The following is a 7,133-nucleotide window of genomic DNA, read 5'->3' as shown; positions in this document are numbered from 1 at the left end:
GTCTCAGGTGACCTAATGAACAGCAGCGCCCCGCCCCGCTGCAAAGTTCTAAGCCCCACCCAGTTTTACACCCTCAGCCAATTAACGCCCCACATCAAGGTTTCGGAGTTTGAGACAGTGGTTTTGTAACATGTCAACTACTGATTCAGTTCAGTTAGTCTGGGCTCTTCTCTCAACCACTGTCAATGCTGAACTGACAACTTAATAGTGCCTCAGACCTCTGTTGCCATAGCAACGGCACACACCATCTCCTTCCTCCTCCGCCCTCTTCCAACGCAATCCCTCCTCTCCCGGCCAAGACCCTCTCCCGAATGCTTGTAGTTGAGCAGAACCAGAGTCTGGGTTCTTCTGCCCAGGAGGATTGGATGGGTGGACTGGTGTCCCTGCGGGGACAGGGAAATGGAGCTAAGCAGGGTGGGAAAGTAGAAATTGGTAAAGCAGGGAGAGCAATGAAAGGGAAGGGGAGGAATAGGTAAGGGAGATTGGAGGAGGATGTAGAATTATTTTTATTGATTGATTTTAAAGAGAGAGAGAGAGGGGAAGGGACAGAGCTAAAGAGAGAGAAACATAGACTTGTTGTCTCGTTTGTGCATTCATTGGTTGATTCTTGTATGTGCCCTTATTGGAGACTGAATTGCAACGTTGGTGTATCTGGACAACCAACTGAGCTACTCAGCTAGGGCAGGATGTTGCTTAGAGTGGAGATGGGAAGAACTGGGGAGAGGGGCGTCCAGGAAGCAGGGGAACCACGCCTCTGGAGGAGAGTTGGAGTCACTGTGAAGGGCAAGAAAGGTGCTGGGGTCTGGAAAGGCGCCTGGAAAAGAGAGGTGTCCTTGGTGGGAAGTAGGAAGTGGAGGGTGGGAGGCAAAGTGAGATGTTCATAGGGATGAGGAAAGAAGCACACCTGGGAAGAGATCAGGGGTGATGGGAGGGGTAACACCCCCATCAGCGGAGGGGAGGGAGCTGAGGGTTGGCAGAGGCTAAGGAGACCTTTCTTAGGACAAGGCCTCCAGAGACTCCAGAGACTTCAGCAGGGAAGGAAGATGCCGGATGAAGCACATCTGGAAGATTTTGAGCCAGACAAGGATGATGAAGAGAGGAAAGGGAAGATGATGAGGAGACAGACAGTGGGAGGATGACACGGAAGAAAAGGAAGGCTTCTCTGAGGAGGTGACATGAAAGCGGAAGGGTCCTAGGGTTAAGGATAGGGCTGGGCTGGAGAGGAAGGCCTGACTCCATTTCCTCCTGTAGCGGAAGCCCGCCCCCCTCACAGAGGACATGATGAAGGAAGGGCTTTCTTTGCTCCCTATGACTGGCAATGGGCTGGCACAAGCTTCTACCAAACTGAAGGTTAAAAAGAGGTGTGTTGGGGGGGCGGGGAGTGGAAGAGGACTGAGGTTGTAAGGCTGAATTTCCTCTCGCACCTTCATTCCTGGGTGTTTTGGCTGAGAGTTTCGATCTCTTTCATCCTGGGCCAGTGGGAGGGAAAGATAGAATGTTCAGTTCAGGAGCCCTGAGACTGCCTGCATCAGGGGACCTGGAGGCTGTGAGGGTACACGGGGTTCCTGCTGGACTCCCGTACTTGTCCTTCAGAGTGTAAGGTCTCCCCTTCACAGACACAAGGTCTGTGCCCACTATTAAGAACTCACCTACCTTCTCTACCTCACACCTCCCATCGGTCACCCATTCTTCTCCCCATTATAAGCCATCTCCATGCTGTCCTCTGCTTCAGCACCTCTGCCGGTCCTTGCTGGCTTCTTAACCTTAACTGTGTCCTCTGCCATCTCGTAGAGATCTGACAGACATCTACTTGCTGCGTTCCTACATCCACCTGCGCTATGTGGATATTTCTGAGAACCATCTGACAGACCTATCCCCGTTCAACTACCTCACCTCACTCACCTGCTCTGGCTCAAGGCTGATGACAACTGACTCGGAGTGCCCAGCTGAATGAACTGCCCGACCTGCAGTTTGCCAGTTTTGCCTGTAACCAGATCACTGACACTGAGGGCATCTTTCATCCTTGTCTGGGCATCCTAGATCGCAAAGGTGGGTCCTTATGATGGGTTGCACAGATTCTTTCCTCCCTAGCTGGGGCCAGGAGAAGAGGGCACTGTTGTTTTTTCTATGCCACACAGCCATTTGCATTCATTCATTCATTCATTCATTCAGACACACTACAATTCATTATGGCAGTTCTATGTATGGGAGATAAAACAGTGAACAAAGGAAGTCCCTATTCTCATGCAGCTCACAATCTAGATAGGGGATACAGACAATGGACACAATAAACATAGTAAATTTATATAATAAGTTAAAAGGTTATATGTGCTATGGAAAAAATAGATCAGGGTAAAAGGAATGGGGGACACAGGTGGCAATTTCAAACAGGTTGGTAGGACCAGCATCATTGAAAAGCTGACATTTGAACAAGAGTTGAGGGAGGAGAGAGAGTTAGCCGTGTGGACTGCTGGGTGGACAAGTCCTTCAGACCCTGGGCCATCAGACGGCTTGTCCTGGGACCTCTGACATGTTAAGTCTGGACCTGTCTCTTCTCATACCCACCTGGCATTAGAAGAGGAGAAAATGCAGAGACTCTCAAAATTCAGGCTCTGCTGCTGGATATCTTGTAGTGGTCCTTTGAGCTCTTGACACCCCCTGCTCCTCAGGGCACCACATCTGCATGGTGACAGGTCGGCCCCACCCCCCCAAACTGATCAGCTTGCACACACTGAAGCTTCGAGAGAATCAGCTGGAAAGCACACTGGGCATCAGCCTTCCTAAGCCGAAAAACCTCTTCCTGGTAGCTCCCTGGGTCAGAGGGTGGTTAGTGCAGGAAAGAGGGCACTGCCATGGGGGCCAGGGGTCTGGCTTCCAGTGGGCTCAACTACTAACTATATCACCATAATGATCATTGGTATCCTTGATGCCAGATGCTGTGTGATACAAAGTTAAAACAGACGAGGTGCTGACCTCCTAGCAGAGCTGATGTTACATAACACATGGATAATACAGGAACAGTTTGCTTCGATTCAGGTAGAAGCTTAACGTGCCATTGCTGAGGTACAGACAACAGGCTAATGAGACCACTTAAATGTTTGGTTATTTAGACTCTTGAGCTTCCTCATTCCAGGGTGGTGTTGAAGTAGTTTCTCCTCAGTAGCGCAGGGGGCTCTTAGAAATGGGGGTGGGTTGAAGCATTGCCTCCTTAATCAGAGGTGGCTTTAGTGGGATAAGCAGTCAGTAGGGGTTACTGCTAACCTTTCTCTGAACTGGCAACTTCTCCTGGATTTCTTTTCTCTCATTACCGATTTCTAATCCCTCCCACTCCCATCCTGCACCCTTCCCTCTTGATCTCTTAGATCAGGGGTCTCTAAACTTTTTACACAGGGGGCCAGTTCACTGTCGCTCAGACCATTGGAGGGCCGGACTGTATAAAAAACTATGAACAAATCCCTATGCACACTGCACATCTTTTTTTTTTTTTTTTTTGCACATCTTATTTTAAAGTAAAAAACCAAAACGAGAACAAATACAATATTTAAAACAAAGAACAAGTAAATTTAAATCAACAAACTGACCAGTATTTCAATGGGAACTATGCTCCTCTCACTGACCACCAATGAAAGAGGTGCCCCTTCCGGAAGTGCGGCGGGGGCCGGATAAATGGCCTCAGGGGGCCGCATGCGGCCCGCGGGCTGTAGGTTGGGGACCCCTGTCTTAGATTTTCTCTGTTGTTGCCTCTCTATCTGACTTTTCTTCCTTCCCTATTCTTCTTCCTTCTCCCAAAGTATCTACTGTTTCCTGGAGTCTAGGCCCAGAGCATGCTGAAGAAGGTGGAAGGTCTGGAGAACCTAATGAATCTCACTAACTTGCATCTTCGAGACAACCAGATTGCAACTCTGAGTGGCTTCTCCGAGGAAATGAAATTACTGGAGTACCTCAACCTGAGATGTGCACCCCCTCCAGGCCTCACCTTGTTCCTACCCCTGACCAGGAGCAGCTTTTGACCCTGTGTTTTTCCCTGGTTCAAATCCCCAATCCCCAATCCTAGCTCACTCCCAGATTCTCCCTTATCCTCTATCCTGATCCTTATCTCTCCTTTTCTTTCTTCTGCATTTAATCCTAATTGCAACACTAAGACCTTTATAGCCTGAGACCCCTGAATCCTTATACATTGAACCATAGCCCTGTGCTGTGTTGCAGGAGCATCTAAAGGAATCAGAGATGGTCCCCATTCCAAGGGGCTCAGTCTGGCTCCAATTTTATTTTTTGGCCCCATTCCATATAAGTTCCTACTCTGCTTCTCCATCTTCTGGGCCCCAATATCCCTTCCCATTTCCTGCTTCTCTTCTCCTGAGCCCCAACTGTTAGGCCTCCTTACTAATATAAAGCACAAGATGTGATCAGATGTGAGCAGAGAAGAATATTTGAAAGAAACTCTCTAGATAGAAAAGCACTGGGGGTCAGGGGGATTTTCTTTCAGCAACTCATCTGATGGAGGATTTTATGTGTTTCATTAAGCAAAGATGTAAGGAAACTGCCTTCTTAATCAATAAGGTCTCCTTAGTCAAGGCTGGCCACGGAAACAGAATCTCCAGGTAGGGAGAGGTGGTTTCACCTTGAACCCAACTCCTGTCCTGATTCATGGAGCAATCTCTGGCTAATTAGCTCTGCCACATTGGTCTGGTAGGGTAGATGAGGCTTCTGCTTTCCTGTTAATAGCCTAGATAGGGATAGTGGACCCTTCTCAGTGACTGTTCACTTGGGAGGTTTGGAAGCAAGCGTGGTGGAGACACGTGGTCTCATTGACTAGGAGTTGCCTCTGGAGCCAAAGACGCTAAATGTCCTGCAATGCACAGGACAGTCCGACACAAAGTGCATGTAGCGCTCCCTGCTAAAAATACAATGTGAGGTTCAGCACCTTCAGTGAGATAAAGTGGAAAAATTTAAACCTGATTTCATAGAGCCTTGAGGCAAGAACATGAAAATAAACACAGAATACTGTACAATGAAGCGTATATGGAGATGAAGCTTGTTCTTCAGGCTGGGAGGTCCCAGCCCACCCCTTCCTCTCGGTTGCTGCCAGTGGAAGTCACCCACAAGGCACCCACCATTTTGACCTCCACTCCCAGTTTCTTCTCCACTGGCCCAAGTCCTATCTTCTAACCTCTGACTAGGTATAATCGACACAGAAGTCTGTCCCTGCAAGGGAGATTTCCCCCCTGTTCCCCAACAATAAGACAGGGTTGTGATTAGCACTGCTGCTCCGAAAGGATGAATGTGACACATTACAGAATAGAACATGGCACTTAGGGATTCCTCAAAGGGCAGAGCAGGACAGGAGTCGAGTTGGACAGAACCCTCTGCAGCAAATCTGGCAATGCTTGGCAAGCCAATCCACAGAGGCGGTGTTTCTAGGGAAACTGGAGCCCATGGGAGACTGCCCCTGGGGTCCCATTCCTGGCACCTGGCCTCCAAAACCCATTACTCCCCAGTGAACCCCCTTTTGACTGCACTGGCAGGGGCAACATGATCACTAACCTGCGGGAGCTTGCCAAGGTTTGGGACCTGCCCAAGCTTCGAGCCTTTGTGCTGCTGGATACCCAGGGTACAGATGAGAATGACTACCACCAGGAGGCCCTGGTCCAGACGGCACAACTGACACTTCTGGATAAAGAGTCGTACAAGAAGATGGGTTGGGCTGAGGCCAACGAGACTCATCAGAATCTGAAGGAGGAGCAGCAGCAGGAGGCGGAGCTTGAGCATGATACAGAACAGGACCAGCCACATAGCAGCAGTTCTTCCCACCTTCAAGGATAGTAAGGAAGTGGGCAGAGGGCAGGGAGAGGAGACCAGGGGCCTGGCACATAGAGGGGGAGAGAAGTTGTTATAGTAGTAGCTGGGTGAGGAAGGGATAAGACAAGGAGAACCCTTGGAGAAATCAGGTTGAAGAGTCAGGGGGTGTCTCAGAGTGAGGAGAAAGGACCAGCAGGGCCTAGGAAGAGCTGAGAAAAGGCTTAGGAGATCCATCAGGAAGCCAGAAGAGTAAGTGAAAGGAATTGGGGTGGCAGGCAGAGATATTGGTGTGGCTTGGGCAGCCATACCTGACCTACAGTGAAGATCAGCTGGCAGAGCCAGTTCCGGGCAAGGCGGTGGTAGTGCTGGGACAGAAGTGGTTGGTGGCTATGAGGAATGCAGCTGGGCCTAGGAGAAAAGGCAGGAGAGAGAGCATGCACTAAAAATCTGATGCTAAAAATAACAGGACACAGAGGTAGAGGAAGAAAGGAGGGCAGGGTGAGGCAGAAAGAGACGGAGAAGCTGAGCCCAGGAAAGTGTAGCAGCTGGCACTTCAGATGGGGGCGGAGGCAGCAGTGGGAACGCAGTAGGGCCCAGAGGGCCTACTTCTGTCCTCTTCCTCCAGGGCAGGGGTCGGGAACCTATGGCTCATAAGCCAGATGTGGCTCTTTTGATGGCTGCATCTGGCTCGCAGACAAATGTTTAATAAAAAATAATAACATTAAAAATATAAAACAGTCTCATGTATTACAATCCTACTGCTCTCACATATCTCAAGTATTCTCATGTATCATCTCCTACTGCTCATGTTCATGGTTGTGGGTGGCTGGAGCCAATCACAGCTGTCCTCCGGGACAACACCAAATTTTTATTAGATAATGCGTAATGTACATGGGTTGTTGTGAGGTCAGGAAGTAAACTTCCCTCCTTTTAATCAAGTAGTCAGCTAGCTAATTGCAGAAATTCTTTTGATGAAGAAGATGGCTAAAAGAAAAAAAGATGAAGAGTATTGTACTTTTCAGCAAGAATAGACAGAGGAATTTGCCTTTGTGGAGAGAGCAGGTTCTTCAGTGTGTCTAATATGCAATGATAAAATTGCATCAATGAAATGGTCAACTATTAAGCGGCACTTTGACACACGCCATACTACGCTTGCATTGAAATATCCAGTGGGGGGACAGCAGGAAGAAAGCATGTCAAGAGCTACTGTGCAGAGTGCAAGCTAGTCAGCAGCAACTCCATGTTTGGACCCAACAAGGTGACTGGAATTTGGCTAGCTTTGCTGGTGCTTTGGCAATTGTGAGAAACAGAAACCCATTCACAGATGGGGAGTA

At 49.0% G+C, this 7,133-nt stretch overlaps 1 pseudogene; it reads left to right on the top strand.

The window, feature by feature from the left end:
- The first annotated feature begins 938 nt into the window (after positions 1 to 938).
- Positions 939 to 5,823, top strand: LOC136382896 (leucine-rich repeat-containing protein 23-like; annotated as a pseudogene).
- The last annotated feature ends 1,310 nt before the right edge of the window (positions 5,824 to 7,133 follow it).

Source organism: Saccopteryx leptura, chromosome 11 (assembly GCF_036850995.1).
Source record: "Saccopteryx leptura isolate mSacLep1 chromosome 11, mSacLep1_pri_phased_curated, whole genome shotgun sequence".
NCBI lineage: Eukaryota > Metazoa > Chordata > Mammalia > Chiroptera > Emballonuridae > Saccopteryx > Saccopteryx leptura.
Note: the sequence above shows the minus strand (reverse complement) of the source record. Positions and strands in the feature narration are given on the sequence as shown.